General features: G+C 40.7%; 1 non-coding gene across 1 annotated transcript; it reads right to left on the bottom strand.

Moving 5' to 3' along the window:
- Nucleotides 1–17439: 17439 nt before the first annotated feature.
- On the bottom strand, nucleotides 17440–17546 carry LOC122638457. Its single transcript, XR_006329450.1, has one exon. It is a non-coding gene; the product is annotated as a small nucleolar RNA R71 (small nucleolar RNA).
- Between the last annotated feature and the right edge of the window lie 3528 nt (nucleotides 17547–21074).

Here is a 21074-nt window from a genome sequence, read left to right on the forward strand (position 1 = left end):
ATAGACTATGAGGAAACCTTTTCACCAGTAGCGATGATGAAATCCATTAGGATTTTATTGGCTATCGCAGCACACTTTGATTATGAGATCTGGCAGATGGATGTGCAGACTGCATTTCTAAATGGGTTCCTTCAAGAGGAAATCTACATGGAACAGCCAGAGGGGTTCTCTTCCTTGGAGGAAGAAAGAAAGGTGTGCAAATTGCAGAGGTCCATTTATGGGCTGAAGCAAGCTTCCAGGAGCTGGAACATCAGGTTTGATCAATCAATCAAATCGTTTGGTTTTAATCAAAACTTGGATGAACCATACGTTTACAAGAAGATCAGTGGGAGGGCAGTATGTTTTCTTGTTTTATACGTAGATGACATATTGCTGATTGGTAACGATGTTGGTTTTCTTTCATCGGTAAAACAGTGGTTATCCACAATGTTTTTTATGAAAGACCTTGGTGAAGCTAGCTATATCCTTAGGATCAAACTCGTAAGAGATCGCCAGAAAAGGATGCTAGGCTTGTCACAGGCTACCTATATAGACAAAGTCCTGGCCAGATTTAGTATGGAGAACTCCAAGAGGGGAAGTGTTTCCTTCAGACATGGAGTCAGTCTTTCCAAATCTCAATGTCCTCAGTCTCAGACAGACATTGAAGAGATGAAGAGGATTCCCTATGCCTCAGCAGTAGATGTACGCCATGTTGTGTACGAGGCTGGATATTTGCTATGCAGTAGGTATTGTGAGTCATTACGAGTCTAATGAGTGGAGGTGCCATTGTATAGAGGAGTACAAAATAGAAATCTACAGCCGATCCCTATTTTTATGAACACCTTGCATCATGTGATGCGGCTAATAAGGTGTTTGGGTTAGGAAGTTCCTAACATTTCTGGAGTAGTCCCTGATCTTGTCAAGGGCCCTATTCCCCTGTTATGTGACAACAGAGGGGCCATTGCACAAGCTAAGGAGCCTAGGGCTCATCAGAGGAACAAGCACGTGCGGTGGAAGTATCACCTCATCAGAGAGATTATCCAGCAGGGTGACATTAGTATCTCCAAAGTGGACACAACTGAAAATGTGTCTGATGCCATGACAAAGGGTTTGTCACCAGGAGTGTTTAAGAAACACATGGAGGGCATGGGTTTAAAATGTATGGGGAATTGGCTTTGATGTACAAGTGGGAGATTGTTGGACAAGTGTGTGTCCATCAAACCCGATTCGATCCGGTTCAACCCGGTTCACCTTTGTATTGAACATTTATACATTTTAGTTTAATATTGCCACATGCGATATAAACTTTTTGAGCATTATGTGTCCGTAAGTTATACTTAAAATGGTAGTCACGACTAGGGTTTGGGCTGGGTACCCTTATCATATGGTCGTCGCATTGGGTATGCCTAGACATGTGATGTCAGGGTACGAATGCGAGTGCTCACATGTTTGATGTGTGCATTGACGAAGAATCTACTTTGTCGATTCCCTCATGTATTCTTGCCGGATGTAGGAAGGGATAGACATGTGTCACCGATACCACTGCACTGAGGGAACCCATCGCGCAAAGTGTGATCGCATTCTTTGTTTCATCAATGACCGAGACTCAAGCGAGTCAAAGCCGGTGTTCGGGAATGCGTGACCACTTTGTGAGTGAAGGAGTTATCCAACACGGTCACCACTTGCCCGATTGGGGAACACCAAGATAGAGACTATCTGTGCATGGTCGGATCGAATCGGATCGATCCGTTTTGGAAATGGTTTTGCAAAATTTATTTTACATAAAATGATACATTATTTATAGTTATTTCAAATAAAGTGTTTTATCAAGTTTTGCGGGACCCGATATGATGCACAGACGCTCTTATATGGACATGTACTATGGATTGGGGTTTGGCAGTACATGTGTACATGCCCTAGATTCCATAATGATGGTGTTGATTAGTGGGGGGGTTGTATATGATAAATTGTTATCATATAGGGAGTTATTTGGAATTTGCTAATTTAATTGGTTCTTTATTTAATTAATGGATTTGGTGCTAATTGTAATTATCCATTAATAATTAAATAAAAAATCTAATTAATATTTTCCCTATTAGATTCTGCTTCTTCACTTGTGTAGCACTTTGAGTTTAAACAGAACTGCCAGACTAAGAGAGAGAGAGTCAGACTCTCACTAGGGCTCTATTAAATGTATCTAGGATTTAATTAAACCCTATTATTATAAATAGGGGACCAAAAATACGCAGAACGGTAGCTCTCCACGTTTTTGGAGCAGACACTCTCTCTCCTACGTTTTTGGTTCTCTCTCTCCCTCTTGTGATCTCTCTTCTTCTTCTTGCTTCTCTCACCTGTGTTTGAGAGTTAGGGTTTGTGAAACCCTAGATCTATGCTGAGGAGTTTGAGGGCATCTGGGATTGGCGTGTAGAACCTTGGTAGCACCATTGGAGGTTCAGATCTGTTTGCTTGGAGCGCTCATTGGAGGAAGAACCACTATCTATTGGAGGAGCAACACTTGAGGCTCACCAGGTTAGCAATTCTTTATTAATTCTTTCTGTTCATTGATTATTAATATTTGTGGGATGCGAAAGAAACTCGAATCGATTATTTTCCGCTGCGCATTCGAGTACGGGATGGATCCCTCTTGCCATGTGATGGACTAGAGACGAGTTTCTCCCTCCCTATTGTGATAATTAATTTTATGGAATGCAATAGGGAAGGAGAAACCCTAATAGGGATGCACCAGGGTTCCCATGGGCGACCATGGGAAACCCTAAAATTAAAATGGGGCACCCATGGGACACCATGGGCTAACCCAGGGCATGCAAAACCCTAAAGATAAATATCTTGGTCTCCCTAGGGAACCATGGTTTGATCCCTGGACCGTTGTTTGACCAACAGGAAGAAGCACACCAGAGCCGATGGAAGCTAAAAAATAGAGAAATCTTTTTTGTGTGTATTTTCAACGAAGACGGAACTTTAGTACAACCCTATCTTGATCCACTCAATGCACAAATCTTCTGTAGGGTTTAAAATTAAACCTGGAAATTGGTTTAGGTTTTGAAAAGTGAAATTTTATTTGATTCGGTTTCCTCCTTAGACAAAAAGTCATCTATTTGAACCAAACCAAATAAAGTTTACCATTATAAATCAAACTTAAACCATACTTTATTTTAAATCCTACAATTCAATTATCTTTGTTGAGTTGCATGAAATTATCTACTATAGATATCTTTGTTGAACTGTGTAAAAAGGATCAAACTTTAGGAAATATGACATCGTAGGATTGTATCATCATGAGATTTAATTTCCTTCTCAATTATGTTTGTTTCGATTCCATTTTGACGCCCTTATCATAGTAAAAGGGTAAAAAATGGATAATAATAAAAAAGACTTAATTATCCTTACCCATTTTGAGGACAAGAAACGATTAAATTGTCCCAAATTAGCCCCACGTAAAAAGAAACTTAAGTGGAAAGCCCCACTATCAATCAGCCCAATGGCTTAAGCGTGGTAGGGCACTTGAAAGTCTTGAACCTTTTTCTCCCTACGGTTTTTACTCTTGATCGACCTCTCAATCTCAATATGTTCTAAGGGAAGTAGTTTTCTACCGTTGAGTGTGTTGTATGTGTCTATCTCTCTCCTCAAAACAAGGTGGAGAGGTGTCTGATTATATGGGGACATGGTTTTAGTGCACGGTATTCAATCGAGTATCGGTCGTCTTCAGAACCGATACGGTATCGCCATGGATCGGTAGTATCGGACAAGTTTACGCTTGAGTTTCCTTAAAAATGGATTTTCTTAACTATTTTACCCTTTGTCCGTAAGGTTCCACTGATATGGTATCGACCAAGCATCGGTATCGATCACCTTCAAAATTGTGCAATATCGGTCGTATTTGGCGATCCAATACCAATACGCCAAACCATATATGGGGGGAATAGTGAGATAGATTCATGGGAGTGCTGGCATAGGCCACACTCCCATACAAAGTTCTTTTTCTCTTGTTTTAAAATATAGAATCTACGCTACAAAGAATATCCGCAAGTCAGCAACCACATCCCTAACTAGGGGTTAATTGATCGATTTGGTAGTCTGAATCGACCAATCCAAAATCGAGTTCGGTTTTCAGTTTGGCCGAATCGGCCAACCAAAATCAAACCGTTAAAAAAGTTTCGATTTTGGTATGATTTCTTATTAGTTGTTCGTTATTGATTTGTAATCGAGTTACTATCGGATTCGGTCTAGTTTGGCATTGAGAATTTTTATTTATTTTTAGGTTTTTATTTTCTATCGATTTCATAACCCCCATCCAAACCAATAAGGATTTCGGTCTAAGTTGAATCGATCATTCTGGTCGGTTCAATCAGTTCGTGCAAAACTTTGGCACCCTTACAGCTAACTAATTAGTCAGGCAAAATTTTTTTTAGAAAAGATCCCACGACACCAGAGCAAGGATTCTAATCACGGATCGATGTATATCAGTCACTGCCGATATCAATAAGTATCGGTTCTACTAGGTTGGATTGGACCATTTTACCCCTCAAATGACCTACAATTAAGGGGTTTTTTTTTTTTTTTTTTTAGCATTTTACCCTCACATGTTCTGATAGATCAATATTGATCAATATCATATTGGTCATGACCGATATCAATATGAATCGAACAAAATGGTTGATCCAATATTTATACATAAAACCATGCACCGGAGTCGTGATTTTTTTCCACGCTTCCCTCACATAATGACTTGTAAGATTTACACATATTCTTTCCCATCAGAAAAATTATGAGAGCCCCAGTGAAAGAATCTCTCTCTCGCGCTCTCTCGTTGGTGCGGTTAAGGGTGTGAAGTTAGAATCAAAACAGAAAATCAGAAGCGGTTGATGCTATATAACAAACTATGTGATTATGGTTGATTTTCCCATGAATTACGTACCCCTAGCGTTGTGGGCCCTGATAACTCGTTGAGTTGTGCACAGAGGTGTGAGGTGTTCGTGATCCCTTGCTCCTCAACTCCCTAAAATCTGGGCCTTGCATTAATGCTCGCAACTTTAAAGGGTGACATGTTAATTAGTTAATCGTTTTGATTTTATTTTATATATATAATATTGATTAAAATCAGGATTTAAAACTCTTTTTCCACCGTATATGCAGTCGTTGAGTCATTGATTTATTGGACACAGTTATCCATATCTCTCTCTCTCTCTCTATATATATATATATGTGTGTGTGCTATGGTTTCATGTACCATGCACGTAGAGCTGTAGTGGTCAGTTATTTAATGGTTATATGTAGTAGTTAGATGGGTATTATTGCTGTGAGTAGTGGAAGGAGTGTTATAATATGTGATGGGTATGTGACGGGTAGTTAAGAAGTAGTGGTAGAAGTTATTTAACTATCTTCGAAGTGTAGGAGACGTGGAGTCATGTACAGCATCTATCTATTTATTCACCTCATCGTATGAATGGAGGATTATGGAATTATCACCTTAGACAATTCTCTTTTGAGAAGGAGGTAACGGCTCCTCTATTAGCCGCTTGTTAATTTTTCTCTTTCTCTCTTTCACTTACCTTGTTACGATAGGGAAGCATAACTCTAGGTACGTACCAGTCTAGTATCAAAGCCGGAACATGGACGCGAGGGTGGAGAAGCTTGAAGAGGATGTGGAATCTCTCTCAGATGGGCAGCGCCTGATCATGAGTAAACTGAACGAGGTATTCGAAAAACTTAGCGCACAAGGAGAGAATTCATTAACTCCACCTCCCAACCATGCAAACCGACCTGGGTTTAGCACTGAAAGCCGACTAGGCGGGTCATTGTCCACTTTCACTCCAAAATTGGTGAAACTTGACTTCCCACGCTTCAATGGTAATGAAGACACTACAAGTTGGGTCTGTCGAGTCGAACAGTTTTTCATTTCCATCAAACCCCAGAAGAGGAGCGCGTAGCGTTAGCCTCCTTCCACTTGGAAGGAGATGCCCAGTTGTGGTTCCAACTGTTCCGTCAAGAAGCCGGTGAGTTGATTTGGCAGAAGTTTTGTGATGGAGTATGGTCCTTCACAATTCCAAGATTTTTTTGTGGAATTGACTAAACTACAACAGGTTGGATCCGTTCAAAATTATCAAACACAGTTTGAGAAGCTGTTATCCAAAGTTGGAAACCTCTCACAACCTCGACAGGTAAGCTGTTTCCTCGGCTGGTTGAAGGAGAATATAAGAGCTGATGTAATGGCGAGTCGCCCCACTTCGCTCACCGATACAATCGGGCTTGCCCGATTGTTCGAGGCTCGCAACATGGCACAAAGAAGGACTGCTCCTACACCAGAAGTTAAGCGAGGAGTCCTTCCTTCGAAGGAATCCAGCCACAACAACTCGTCTTTACCAGTGCGGAGAATGATGCCAGCCGAGCTGCAAGAAAGGCGTTCGAAGGGCCTGTGTTACAATTGTAACGAGAGCTTCGTACCAGGACACCGTTGCAAGAGATTGTTCGTGATTGAAGGATTTCATAAAGAAGAAGACAATGGTGATACGGCTGCTGTCGAAGAAGAGCTGAATGAAGAAAAGTTGGAGACGCCAAAAATTTCACTACACGCCATCTGTGGAACGAGAGTGCCGCAGACGATGCAATTTCATGGTCGGGTTGGACAAATTCCCACTACAATTTTGATAGACTCTAGAAGTACTCACAACTTCATGAGTGAGGCGTTAGCTAAAAAGGTGGGACTCCACCTAGACACAAGCAACCGATTTGAAGTGTTGGTAGCATCTGGAGAGAAGTTGACGAGTCCAGGGAAGTATTCCAACGTTAGCATCACTCTCCAAAGAGTCCCAACAAAGGTGGACTTCTACATCTTATCCTTTGAACGATGTGAGGTCATCTTAGGAGCCCAATGGTTAAAAACGTTGGGACCTATAATTTAGGATTTTACCCACTTGTGGATGAAGTTCAAAATAGATAGAAATGAAGTTAAACTCCAAGGAATCACAACAGCCGAAGATGCAATTGTGGATGGGTCCCAACTCAACACTATGGTGAACAAACATTCTCAAGGGGCATTTTTTGCAATTATACTCCATTAACTCAACCATAGCAGCCAAAAAGGAGGAGTTCCAACCGCCAAAAAAGGAGGAGTTCCAACCGCCAGAAATGCTGAACTTGTTAGAGAAGTAATCGGATATTTTCAAGGAACCCAAGGGACTGCCACCACCAAGGTCACATGACCACAAGAGTCCATTGAAGCACGGAGGTGGACCGGTATACGTTAAACCGTACCAGTATCCGCATTATCAAAAGATGGAGATCGAGAAATTGGTGAAGGAGATGCTGTCCACTGGGGTGATCAGGCCAAGTAATAGTCCTTTCTCTTCTCCAGTTATATTGGTCAAGAAGCACGATGGCAGTTGGAGGATGTGCGTTGATTACCGAGCTCTCAACACTGTCACTATCAAGGACCGATTTCCAATTCCGGTCATTGATGAACTATTGGACGAGTTGCATGGAGCCCCGGTGTTCTCGAAATTGGACTTGCGGTCCGGATATCACCAAATTAGAATGGTGCCAGAAGATATTTTGAAAACGGCATTTCAAACACATCAAGGGCATTATGAATTTTTGGTAATGCCATTCGGCCTTACCAATGCATCTTCCACCTTTCAATCGCTGATGAACCAGGTATTTCGCCCCTACTTGAGGAAGTTCATATTAGTGTTTTTCGATGACATCTTAATATACAGTCAGTCTTGGGAAGAACACTACAAGCATTTGGAGATAGCATTAGCCACATTGAAGGCTAATACCATATTTGTAAAGAAAGGGAAATGCCAGTTCGGACAGCCACAGGTGCATTACCTTGGTCACATCATATCTGCCTCAGGGGTAGCAGTTGATCCAGACAAGATCTCAACCATGGTGAATTGGCCACCGCCCAAGACGCCGAAGGCTATGAGGGGGTTTTTGGGCTTAACAGGCTATTACCGTAAGTTCATTTAGAATTATGGAAAAATAGCAAGGCCTCTCACTAACATGATCAAAAGGAATTCGTTCCAATGGTCTTCTGAAGCTGAAGAGGCGTTCCACAACTTGAAACAAACGATGACTCAGGTACCAGTCTTAGCATTACCTGATTTTTCAAGTAAATTCATCGTAGAGTGTGATGCATGCGAAACGGGGGTTGGTGCGGTTTTGACTCAAGAGAAGCCTATTGCAAGGTAGAAACTAATTCTTATCTACATACGAAAAGGAGCTGCTGGCGCTTGTACTTGCGGTTCAAAAATGGCATTCCTATCTTTTACAGCCCCAATTTGTGGTGAGGACTGATCAACGAAGCCTACAATTTTTGTGGGCCCAAAAGATTGTAACGCCAGCTCAACAAAGATGGTTATACAAGCTAATGGGATACGATTTCGTTATTGAATACAGAAGGGGAAGGGAAAACGTGGTCGCCGATGCATTGTCAAGGAGAGAAGAAATAGGAGAAGATGGGGCTGAAGTAGTGGCGGGTGCAAGTATAGAAAAAATGGGAGAAGAAAATGGAACTGAATTGGAAGGAAAATTAACCGCCTTATCTCATCCCATTCCAAATTGGGTGGATGCGGTTAAAGAAGAAACCCATTCAAACTCAACCTGGCAAGAATTGTGGAAACGTATAAAAGAAGGAGAAGCAGTGGCACCATGGGAAATAAAGGGAGGCCTTATCTTCTTTAAGGGGCGAGTCTATCTATCCAAAGATTCCCCTTTGATTGGAGATATAATAGGGGAATTCCAAGGGAGCACACATGAAGGGTTCCATAAAACCTTCCACCGAATTCGAACTTCTTTCTATTGGCAAGGAATGCGGTCTACCTCCCCTGCCAGTCTTCTTCAGCCCTTGCAATTCCGTCTCGGATTTGAGAGGATATTTCAATGGATTTCGTGGAAGGTTTACCCTTTTCCAAAGGGAAATCGGTGATATACGTGGTGGTTGATAGGCTGACCAAGTATGCTCATTTTACAGCATTATCTCATCCTTACACAGCTACAGGTGTCGCACAAGTCTTCTTCGACCAAGTCTTCAAACTCCATGGAATGCCTTGAACAATCGTCTGCGATTGGGACCCGACATTCACAAGCAAATTCTGGGCAGAATTGTTCAACTTCAATGACACTAAGTTCAACAACAGTTCTGCATACCATCCCCAAACAGACGGCCAAAGTGAGGTCGTGAACCGCACGTTGGAGATGTACCTTCAGTGTTTTTGCAGCTCAAGTCCGAAGGAGTGGGGGAGGTGGCTATCATGAGCAGAATATTGCTACAACACAGGGTGGCACTCCGTAGCAAAGGCGACACCGTTCGAACTGGTCTATGGACGCTCACCACCGACGTTACTTACATATATTCCAAGTACAGCAAGAGTCGAATCGGTGGAGCGACAATTGATGGATCGTGATTGTATGATAAGGCAACTCCAACACAACTTGCAGGAAGCCCAAAACCGCATGAAGCGGGTGTACGATCGACATCACAAAGAAAGAGAATTCCAAATAGGGGATTGGGTTTATCTGCGACTTCAGCCTTATAGACAATCTACGGTGTCCTTCCGATGGAATTTAAAGTTATCACCCAGATTTTACGGGCCATATCAAGTCACAGAACGTATTGGAGAAGTGGCGTACAGATTGGAGTTACCCAAGGCATCACGCATTCATCCAGTCTTTCATGTGTCCCAACTCAAGAGGAAGGTAGGAGAAAGCACGGCCGTTCAATCCGAGCTGCCAGTTACTTGAGAAGATGACGACTCTTTGTACCCACGACCCCAAGCAATTCTGTAGCACAGGCATCACAAGGGCAAGGCTCCAAGTACTGATTCATTGGCATGGCACATCTCCAACAAATGCCACTTGGGAAGACTGTCATGCCATGGCGATCCAGTTTCCCGAGCTTGGTCTTGCGGACAAGCCCACTCCTTTGGGGGATGGGATGTTATGGTTTCATGGACCATGCACGTAGAGCTGTAGTGGTCAGTTATTTAATGGTTATTTGTAGTAGTTAGATGGGTATTATTACTGTGAGTACTGGAAGGAGTGTTATAATATGTGATGGGTATGTGATGGGTAGTTAAGAAGTAGTGCAGGGTAGAAGTTATTTAACTATCTTAGAAGTGTAGGAGACGTGGAGTCATGTACAACATCTATCTATTTATTCACCTCATCGTATGAATGGAGGATTATGGAATTATCACCTTAGACAATTCTCTTTTGAGAAGGAGGTAACGGCTCCTCTATTAGCCGCTTGTTAATTTATCTCTTTCTCTCTTTCTCTCTTTCTCTCTCTCTCTTTCACTTACCTTGTTACGATAGGGAAGCATAACTCTAGGTACGTACCAGTGTGAACCCTAAACCTTCTACTTATTCTCCTCTTTTTCCTCTTCATCATCAGAAGGTGGAGTTTCTCTTTCAAAGTCCAACAGCAAGTCAGGATCAATATCAAAGTACGTTCCAGTTAATGTCGTGAATGTGGATACTTACTTGCAAGTTGCAACCATTCTTCTTGCACCCATAATAATCTCTTTGGTACGTAGTTATATCCTTCAATTCAAACCTTGATGTCTTATATATACCTTGTTAATTATAAATGAGTTTAATAATAATACATTTAATATCCTTGGCTTGAATTTAAGGGTTTTTTAGATCGATTTCAGCCGTTTCAGATCGGAATCATGGCTAATGTGGGCGAATCTGATGCATCACTGAGGGGCTAATGGTTTTGTAAATACATACATACGTATATATTTATATATATGTGTTTGTATTTATTCACAAAGCCATTAGCTCCCTATGTCCTTTGCAAAAGATTCTTAATTTGGTCGACAAATCAGGTAAAGCTGTCTCTGGTTTGGCCGGACACCTAATTAATCTCTGTCTCTCTCTCTTCTAATGTTTGATTTTTTTTTTTTTTTTTTTTTTTATGAGAATAAAAAAACACACAAACTAATGTTTGATTTTCAGTTGCTCATCCTATGTGTATTAGTATCAATTTGATTTGCACATTGTTGCTCATTATTTCTATGTACATATATAGGTTGCAATTTTTCTATTTTGCATCCAGAGTTGGAAAGTTTATCAGAGTAAACCCATATTTATGCAATATGTTCTACCCTGATTGTATTACATCTTAATACTAAGATTTTGAACTACAACTGCTCCCATGATTCAATAACCAAGTTCTTTGCTTATTTCATGACACTCTTACATACATCAAGTCCCTAGCTAGTCTCTTGAGCCCAATATAGTATTGTTACTTTATTTACTAGCTGATTTTGGTAAGTGAGATGTTGTATAGCATTGGTACATGGATCCAAGTTCTAACTCATTTCCTAGCGCCTTTAATCATGTCAAATCATAAATTGGTATGTGTTGGCGAAAAAATCGCAACACTCACACACAGGGGCACACGCAAGTGGTGAAAATAGCGCGGGCATGCCAGAACCTTTGCGTAGTTTCAAACGAGGCTGGTACGGCCTATTCTAACTTCTAACCAGGAGGTCGGTCTCCCTCTTGCCTGAGTATCTTTAAGGTCTTTTGGGTTAAGCCAACAACGTAGGTTGCAAAATAGGAAAACTAAACGGATTGTAGATGAAAGAGAGTAAACTAATTAACACTAAAATGTCAAACTAGACTGAAAGTAAGTTTAATTCGATCATACCAGCTGTGGGCATGGGCCCCAAAAGTACATCTGCGCCACTCCTAGTACATGATCGTACATTCTTTCAGTCCAGAGAAACAAAAGAAAACAAAAAAGGATAAAATAAATCTTCTGATTTTTTGTCAGGTGTGTGATAGATTACTTTTCGATATCAGTCGTCTTCCTTATATAGGAGAGACTCTCCTGCTTACCAGTTTGTACGGTTGCTCCCCAAAAAACCCCTCTCTCAGTTCCATACTTCCCAGCCTCAATCAGCTTTTGCCATATGTCCCATCCAAGCCTGCATTACTTCCAACCGCCTGTAGCTATGGTGGGGCCCATCTCAAGCTGCGTCCTCATGTCTCTTGAGCGATATCCCTCTTCCTCCAGTATTCTCTTAACACCTGCCACGAGGCTCTACCTCTACCTAGGTGGATTTTCACCCAGATTTTCTCCCAAGAGAATTCACCCGAGAATCCACCCCTATCCTTAAGGCCTAACCTTAGGGGCAGCATATGGGGGACTTACCGTCTTGATTTTGACACTTTTTCCTCGCGTCCCTAGGCTTCTAATCAACTTCGAGGATACCTATTAAACGGCTTTCGGCGACAAACCTTATAATCGAATCACGAACTAATAGGTGAGTGGGTGTGGATTTGATTTATGTTGGGAGTATTTTGCATTATATTATTCTTGTATGTCATTTCTCATGCATACTCATTCTTACATTATTATAACCATATTTGTGAAAATTACGAACGTATGCGTTGTGAATGTGACTTGTTAATGCCTTCATCATGTTTATAATTGATCTGTCATGCACTGTTTCGTGCTGGTACCCGGGTGATGGATGATATGGGACGTTGATGCACCCGGAATATCTCTCAATACGATAGTATTATATAGCATCATATGGTTAGTACTATCATGTGGCCTATCATGCGTCGTGTCGTGCTGGTACCCGGGTATTAGATGGTATGGGATGTTGATGCACACGAAATTCCTCTGGACACGATAGTTCATATAGTATCACGGCTAGGGTTATGTTCCCCTTACCACAACCCTTACCAATAGGGGTTTAGGTGTTGGGTAATCATGGCTCCTTGTATGCCTGAGGAGGATACAAGACCAGGTCAGGGATGATCATTGGTTATCGGGTCTGCCTCTGGGTGGCAAGTGGCTTCGACCGGCGCAGACCCCACGGTAACAATTGAGGTTGCATCGCAGTGATAAGATAAGTGACCCATGATGCTTCCCGAGTGGTTGCAGTAGCAAGAACTTAGTGACTTAGACATGTTTGCTAGGTGGCTAATATTGTTAATTAATTCATGCATCATGAACTATGTGTTATTGTTTGTGTGTTTCCCATCCCCTCACTGGGCTCAGTGGAGCTTACCCCTCTTTGTACAACCTTTTTAGATGTATTTACAGGTGATGTTTTGATGGTGCTCCTTCTTTAGTATGTTTTGTGTGGTGTCGCTGATTCGTAGCCAATGACTATGGGCTATGATGCTAAGTAGTTATTGATAACTGTGCCAGTGGGGCATCTGGATCGAGGGAACTTATCTTTTATTTTCCTTGAATGTTATCATTTACATTGTGTAAACTTGTATAATTTTATTTACTTTAGTTTTAGGCTTTAGTTGACCCTTTTGAGATAAAATGTAATATATGGAATTACTTATCACCTAGATATTCAAATCCCCTTTAAGGATAATATACGCTTTCGCTCTCTTGTTTACACTTTTGCTTCTAAGGTAAAAGTGTTTCTTTTCGCACTCTAATGTACATGTGATATTTGTACTTTGAGTTGATTGTGATTCGAGAACTGCATCGAGATCCTGGTGGTGGTTTTGTAACATGACATGTGTCATCCTAGTCATACCCTAGATATTGTATTATTTAATCCTTGGTAGATGGGGGTGTGATACTTGGAGCATCTTATGACACAGAATTTGAACATCAGTATCAGTGGTTAATCGACAAACTTATTAAAATAGCCTGTCCCCCAAATATTGAATTTTGATGACTAACAGGTGATTGACGGGTTTGTTTTGACAGAATACGGTTCAAGTTAGCTCAACAGATAGTATTGATAGTACAGGTGAATATTTATTTTCATTATTTACAAGCATTGAGTAGGATAGAATGACCCCAAGTATAGTGTGGACCCTCGGTGTTCCACAGTAAAGAGAAAAGATTGTCAATAACATGGTTAAGGTGAAAAGTCATCTTCATGCGAGTTTAAGAGGATCGTCGAGTCAGAATTTAGGAAGGCCCAAAACACAAAACGAAGGTAATTGAGTTACATTGATCGTAGAAAAAGAATTGGGTCAAACGGAATCAAGACGAGAAAATTATGAGCGATTTAGTGGCTACTGGTCAATCATACCTTTGCCACTCTATAGATTCCAGCAGCTTGCTGGTCGATACCGGTAGAGGATCCGATCAATCGGATCGTATCAGTCGAAACCCTGGTTGATCGATATGAGACCTTCAGGATTTGTGAAGTGGGTTAGTAGCCTACCAGTCAACCAGAAGACCATGACGGTCGACCATCAGGACGTGAAAATGACCATTTAAGTTCGGTTTTGGCTCATTTGGGTCATTCCAAAAGTTAGAGAAAAAAAAGAGGGAAAAGAGAGGAAAGAAAGAGAAGAAGAAGGAAAATGAAGAGGATTGAAGTTTGAGGCTTGTGATTTGAGTTGCAAGCAAGGGGGAACACATCTTGGGTCAAAGAGGATCAAGAGTTGGAGCTTGGGTTAGGGTTTTGAGCTTCGAAAAGGTAAACAACACTATGCCCCTTTTCGATTTCTTTGGATGTTTTGAGTTATTTGATCCGTTAGAAAGTTCCCTAATAGCATTGTTAAGACTTTAAAGTGATTATATAGAAAGCGGATGAAATCCCATAAAGTTATTGAAGAAAAAGTAGTAAAGAAGAAACCCTATTTAAGGTTTGACCACAAAGCCTGCACTTCCCATTGTTGTATAAGCAATTCCTACCCAAATCAGTACCTTTCAGATCCCTACCCTTGCATCTGGCGTTAACATCCAGTTGGATATTGATGAGCACATTTATGTGTGAAATCTTAGGGCATATAGCATACATTTTACCACATTGGATAGAGTTACTTTGGTGCTTTCTTGTGCTTTTCAGGTTTTGGGCTATTTTGGGCTATTCTAGACTATCGGGAGCTGCATGTCCCAATTTACACGTAAAGATATCATTTTTCTTTCCATGGCTGTGAAGAGGACTAAATGTGGAGCAAGATGGACGTACCAGAATTTAGTTTCGCATCCGTTTAGGCCTTCATATAGTTGATTATTCTTTTCAGCCGAAGAAAGGGTAATGGGTCAGAAAGGAGCTGTAGTGCAAGCCCATAGTCATTCTACCACTGCCCAAGGACATTTTTGACATTATAGAAGATATTTTTAAGCAATGGTGGAGATCTACTGCAAGTACAAGGCCATTTTGGTAATTTTGCATTCTTGAAGAGAGAGAAAGACTGCTACCCACATGGAGGGACCCACACTGCCACAAGATTCCATAGTTTTGAAGGCCCACAAGGTGTCCACGATTTTTATGGGTTGCATTTAATGCCCCATGATTTTTAGAGGACACATTGAAGATTTTGTTATTTGGTTGAGTGGAATCCTAGTCATCACTCTCTCTCTCTCTCCTCCAACTTTTCAAGGGCACTTTTGGAAGTCTACTTGGGATAGATTTATTCTGAAAGATATTTTCTCATCTATGGAAGGTTGAAAAAAATTTTATTGCTTGGAGAAGATATCTACAAAAAAAAGGAAGCACAAGTTCGAATTAGAAATTTACTTTTCTAGAAATAAAAGGTTTATGTAAACAATATTCTCTTCTCTCCTTCTTTCATTTTTTTATTTTTCTTGGGGATCAAACATTGTAAAGGAGGAAAGAGAAGAGAATATTCTTTTTTCTTAGGGAATATTTCTCCTACCACTTCCCTCTTCTCTTCTTCTCCCCTTTCCCCTATAAATACCCCCTACCTCTCTTGTAAAGCTGGTTCATTCACTTAGTGAAATTTCTTCTCTTCTTCTCCTTCTAATTTGTGATTTTTGGCTTTTCTAAGTTCTAGTTTACTTTTATGATTTTTATTTAATGGTTGTAATAGGTTTTATTTATGCTTTAATTTCAATTTAAGTCTTCAATTGGGTTGTAATTTCTTAATTCTAGTTTAAGTTTTAAGCCTTCTAGTCTAAGTTCTTAAGTTGATGACAAGACTTGAAGATTCAGAAGAGGAGGCCATGGTAAGTTTATTCAAGTGTTCAAGTTCTCCAATTACATTCATGCAAGCACATCCCGGTTTTACTATCTAAACTCTTAAACTCATTGTCCCTCTCCTCTATCTCATTCTCTCTCTCTTCTTCTTCTTCTCCCTCTATTTCTGTTATTTTTTTCCTTTTTGTGGTTATTTTGTTTATGTAGTTGTGAAGTGTGGCTGCATTATATTTTTATTCCTTCCAATTCATTCCAATTTTCGTTAGTTTGATAGGTTAGATGCTCATGTGTTAGGACGTTAATTTAATCCCTTAATTTTGTTAGATGCTTATGAGTTAGGATGCATTAATTTTCATTAGTTTAATTAGTTTAATTTAACACTTTAATTTTGTTGACTTTGCATTACTTTTAAGTTAGTTAAATAGAGCGGCGTATATCTCCTCGTGTGCGACCCTTAGCTACGATTGACCCGTACACTTGCGGTAATTTTTAAACTCAAATAAATTTTTGCCTCCGTTGCCGGGGAGATTATTGTCTATTTTATTTATCTGATTTTTAAGTAGTTCAAAGTGTTTTAGTTTATTATTTTCTTTTCTTATGCTGAAAAAAAAAAATCCATTTTTGAAAACCTCTTCTTGTTTCTCTTCTGTTTCAAACAGTGTGCTCCCAATCTAAAGTCCTTCATATGCTTCAACCCTCCATCTTTTGGTGTCCCTCATAGGATTAAGTTACCTATGACACTACATCTTGACTTGGTTGGGTGGATTGGCATGTGACTTATCTTTGGAGGTGACCACTCTTGATAACAGGAAAGTGACATAGTGAGAGTGTTGGAAACGTAAACGTATAGTAGACCTCCACTCTACATCAGAATCCATTCGGAGTCGCTCGCAGGTGGCTATAGAAGACTATACGGGTTCCCTTGCTATCAACCTATATGGCATCCTTACAGCTTTTGAACCATTGTTTCGATTTTTTAGGGATAGATGCACTATTTACCTTGGGCTCCCTCTTATTTTTAGTCCTTTTTCTTAAGTCTTTTATTTTTCTTTAAGTTTTCTAAAGGAGACCTCATTTCTGTTTAGGTGGCTAAAGTGTGGACTCATGATTCATCTAACCGTCTTATTAGAATACCACATCCTCCACCACCTTTGACCCCACCTTTGACCATAGGTGACCAACAACCCAAGACTCTTAAGGATAGGTTCTACCCTACCAGGGCTGCACAGCCCTCATGCATTAGTCTGCCTGTTGTTACAGGGAACAACTATGAACTCAAGACCCACTTCATTAGCATGCTACCCCACTTCCATGGGCTGACCAATGAAGATGCCTATCTTTTCCTTAGAGAATTTAAGGAGGTCTGTGTTCTAATTAAGGTCCAGAATTTGACTGATGATGCAGTTAGGCTTAGGTTTATACCCTTTGCCCTGAAAGACCAGGCTAGGCCAAGAAGTGGCTCTATGGACTGCCTACTAATTTCATTACCACATGGGATCAGTTTACCATTGTCTTCTTGAAAATTTTTTTCCCTCTTTACAAGACTAATAAACTCAAGAGTGACATACTCCAATTCAGGCAGAAACCATATGAGTCATTTTCTAAATTCATGGAAAGATTCAAGGACCTCCTCTTAGAATGCCCTCACCATGGTTTCGACTTGTGACAGCTATGCCAAATTATTTATGAGGGTATTGATTATCAGACCAAACAACTTGTAGAGTCCATGTGTTTAGCAGGCTTTACTTCTTTTTCTGAGGAGAATGATGCATGGACATTCTTAACCAACTTGGCTCATAAGACTAGGGAGTAGGAATCCTCCCAAGAGGTTGAAAGAACCACTAAGGGGTATCTTATCGAGGGTATGATAGCCAAAGAGGCCAAACTTGATAGTCTAATAAAAATGTTGGAGTCCATAGTTCTTAAAGAGTCTATACCGGTTAACTAGGTCAACCAGGTGACAATATGCAGTTGGTGCCAAACACCTGGACATATTTTGGAGGAATGCCCCAACACCTTGGTGGGAAATTCCAACACTGAGAATGTAAGTGGTCTCTACCAAAATAACCCATATAGCAATACTTACAATCCAAGATGGAGAAATCACCCCAATTTCTCCTGGAATCAAGGAAACCAAGCAGGCCCATCCAACTTTAACCATCAAGGCCAGCTTGGTGTCCAAAGGCCCAACTTTGCATCACAAAACCAAGGGATGTCTCCTAATCCCTTTTCCCCTCGTCCTCATCTAGGACCTTCTGTGAATTCTGCTAGGCCTCCTCTCCTTACACCTTATCAGCAGCCCCCAGGGTTTACCAATATAGGAGAAGCACCAAGAAATGGTGAGATAGAGAAAAGGATTGCCCTTATAGAGAAGCAACTCACCCAGATTGTCACAATCTTGCATGAGAGGGAAACAGGGAAGTTACCTAGCCAACCTAAGCCAAATCCTAGGCATTAGGTTCATATTCAGCAAGATACCCAAACTCCCCCACTCAACCCGGTGCAAGGCCCACAGCTTCAAGGGCCCTCCAGCCAGGTTAATGCTGTCTATGCTTTAAGAAGTGGCCGTGAGTATCAACAGGCTAGTATACCTCAGTCTTTACCATATCATACTCCTGTTGACTCTCCCCCTTCTGAAGAGGCTTTTGAAGTGCCTACTGTTCCTGGTTCGTCTGATGAACTTGAAGAGATTCTAGATGATTTGGTTAAGGAAATCAAAGATGATTCTGTTAAAAAGACCACCCCTGAGAGAATTTATACCCCACCTGCCCCTTTCCCAAATAGGTTGGCTAGCAAGAAGTCTTCTTCTGTGGAGAAAATTTTGGATGTTTTTAAACAAGTTCAGGTGAATATCCCTTTGTTGGATGCCATTGCCCAGATCCTCGCCTATCCTAAAGTCCTCAAAGACTTATGCACCTAGAAGCGGACCACTAATGTGCCCAAAAAGGCATTCTTGGCTGCTAACATAAGTTCTCTCATCTCACAGCCAATGGCAGCCAAGCATAAGGATCCTGAAAGCCCCGCTATCTCTTGCACTATAGGCAACACCACTATTAATCATACCTTATTGGACCTTGGTGCAAGTGTGAACTTCTTACCCTTTCATGTCTACCAACAACTAGGATTAGGAGAGTTGAAACCGACCAAAATTACTCTTCAACTTGCAGATCGATCGGTTAAAGTTCCTAAGGGAATGATTGAGGATGTCCTATTGAAGGTTGGAGAATTTATTTTTCCTGTGGTTTTATTGTTTTAGATACCCAACCTACTACCAACTTCAAGGATCAAATCCCTATCATCTTGGGTAGGCCATTCCTAGCTACCAGTAATGCTTTAATCAATTGTAGGAATGGTCTCATGAAGTTATCTTTTAGCAATACTTCTGTTGACTTTAATGTGTTTAGGTTGGGCAAGCAGCCTGATATGGAAGAAGAGGTACATATGCTTCAAGGATTTTCTGATGATGTTGATACTTTCTTTAAGATTGATTTTGATTCGGGATTTTAGGAATGTATGCTGAAATTGGAGAGTGTTGATGATACCCCTTATCTGAGGTCTGGAGCATCCAACCACCATTGGAGCCCCTTGGACTCCTATCCACCTCCATTCCTAAACCCTCTATTATTGAGCCCCCCCACATTAGAGTTGAAGGCATTGCCCTCCAACCTCAAGTATGCCTTCCTAGGGTAAGATCACACTCTCCCTGTTATTATTTCTTTTAATTTGACTTCTATTCAGGAACAAGAATTGATCAAGCTTCTAAAGGACCATAAGGAAGCCCTAAGTTGGACCATGTCTGACATCAAAGGTATTAGCCCCTCTATTGTTTAACATCATATTCATCTAATGGAAAGTTTCAAACTTTCTAGGGAACCCCAAAGGAGGGCTAATCCTGTGATGAAAGAGACAATTAAGAAAGAGATCCTAAAGTGCTTGGATCATGGCATCATTTATCTTATTTCTGATAGCCAATGGGTGAGTCCTATGTAGGTTGTGCCTAAGAAAGGAGGAGTCACTGCAGTTGAGAATGCCAATAATGAATTGATTCCAACCCATATCCAAATGGGATGGAGAGTGTGCATTGACTATAGGAAATTGAATGCGGCAACTTGGAAGGACCACTTCCCCTTGCCTTTTATTGATCAGATGTTAGAGAGACTAGCTGGCCATGAATATTATTGCTTTCTTGATGGTTATGCAGGCTATAATCAAATCCCTATTGATTTAGAGGACCAACACAAGACCACATTCATATGCCCTTATGAAACCTTTGTTTACCGGCGTATGCCTTTTCGGCTTTGCAATGCCCCTGCTACGTTCCAAAAGTGCATGATGCGTATCTTTTCTGATATGGTAGAGTACTTTCTAGAGGTGTTTATGGATGATTTTTCTATTTATGGCTCTATCTTTTCTAATTGCTTGCACCATCTATCTTTGGTTCTTAAAAGATGCATAAAAAAGAACTTGATCCTGAATTGGGAGAAGTGCCACTTCATGGTGAAGCAAGGCATAGTTCTTGGTCACATTGTATCCAAAGAGGGGATCAAGATTGATAGATCTAAGGTGGACCTTATTGTCAATTTACCACCACCCAAGAGTGTGAAAGATATTAGATACTTTCTTGGCCATGCAGGTTTTTATAGAAGATTCATCAAGGATTTTAGCCAGATAGCTAGACCTCTCACTTCCCTTTTGGCAAAGGATTGTCCATTTGATTTTTCTCCTGAGTGTCATGAGAGTTTTGAGCAATTGAAAAGAGCATTGACTTCAGCCCCCATTATTCAAGCTCCAAATTGGACAGTTCCATTTGAGCTTATATGTGATGCCTCTGATTTTGCTATAGGGGTTGTTCTTGGGCAAAGAATCAATAAATTGCTCCATATGATTTATTATGCAAGTAGGACTCTTAATGATGCACAGCTTAATTATACCACTATTGAGAAAGAATTTTTACCTGTTGTGTTTGCTTTAGAGAAGTTTAGGCCCTACTTGGTTGGATCACATGTGATTATTTATACTGACCATGCAACTATCAAATATCTTGTGCAGAAGGAAGATGCCAAGGCTCGCCTCATTAGGTGGGTCCTTTTGTTGCAAGAATTTGATCTAGAAATTAGGAATAAGAAAGGGTGTGAAAATTTGGTTGCAGACCATCTATCCCAGCTGCCTAATTCATTGACTGTT

The sequence above is a fragment of the Telopea speciosissima genome, chromosome 8, assembly GCF_018873765.1.
Source record: "Telopea speciosissima isolate NSW1024214 ecotype Mountain lineage chromosome 8, Tspe_v1, whole genome shotgun sequence".
NCBI lineage: Eukaryota > Viridiplantae > Streptophyta > Magnoliopsida > Proteales > Proteaceae > Telopea > Telopea speciosissima.